General features: G+C 36.0%; 1 protein-coding gene across 1 annotated transcript in view; it reads right to left on the bottom strand.

Moving 5' to 3' along the window:
• The window catches only part of Wdfy3 (WD repeat and FYVE domain containing 3), a 311759-nt gene that overhangs the window by 81184 nt on the left and 229819 nt on the right, over positions 1 to 756 (bottom strand). The window lies entirely within an intron of this gene.

The following is a 756-nucleotide window of genomic DNA, read 5'->3' as shown; positions in this document are numbered from 1 at the left end:
CTCTCTCTCTCTCTCTCTAATAAATAAATAAATAAAATTAAAAAAAAAAAAGATTTTAAACTTTAGAGATCACATTTTTACTAAAAATGATGGCTCTGAAATTATAAACAAGCCAGAGTACTAAGATCATGTGTCACTGTATCAGTGGCCATCTCCCAAAATTCTCACAATTCTAGAATGACTATTTCACCTCTATAGGTGAAGAAGAGGAGGTAGTTTATTCCAGCCCTCTAGTACACGGCAGAAGAAGAAACATGAAATTCTGAAGTACTATGGATAAGAAACTATTTTGGGGGCTATTTAGGACAAAAGAAATACCTACACTATACACGATTATATTCTTTTTCTGTATGTGCAGGGTCTTACTAGCATCACTCGCAGTGATCCTCCTGGTTTCTGCCTCCCGAGTGCTGGGATTACAGCTGTGTGCCACCACACCCGGGCTCCATCACCGGCGCAGTGTGCCCAGGGGTGAGGCCGCCACGGACGTGATTATATTCTAATAATTTTTTTGTTAAATTAGTACAAAATAAGAAAAATGTTAAGCAAAGTAAGATAAGCTGGGCAGCTGAATTAAGAGGTATTACCTCTTATTTTAGGAGTTGGAATAGCTGGAAATTTTAAGTTTTCTTGTATCTTCACTATATAAATGCTTTAGGAATTACAAAGTATAATTTTTTAATGCTTTGTGAATTTGACTGAAAAATTGATCAACCTGGTACCAAGAAATAACTGAATGCAAGGCATTTTTCTTAT

This window comes from Octodon degus, unplaced genomic scaffold, assembly GCF_000260255.1.
Source record: "Octodon degus isolate 3935 unplaced genomic scaffold, OctDeg1.0 scaffold00028, whole genome shotgun sequence".
Lineage (NCBI taxonomy): Eukaryota > Metazoa > Chordata > Mammalia > Rodentia > Octodontidae > Octodon > Octodon degus.
The sequence above is the reverse complement of the archived record's forward strand: the minus strand, read 5'-3'. Positions and strand labels throughout refer to the sequence as shown.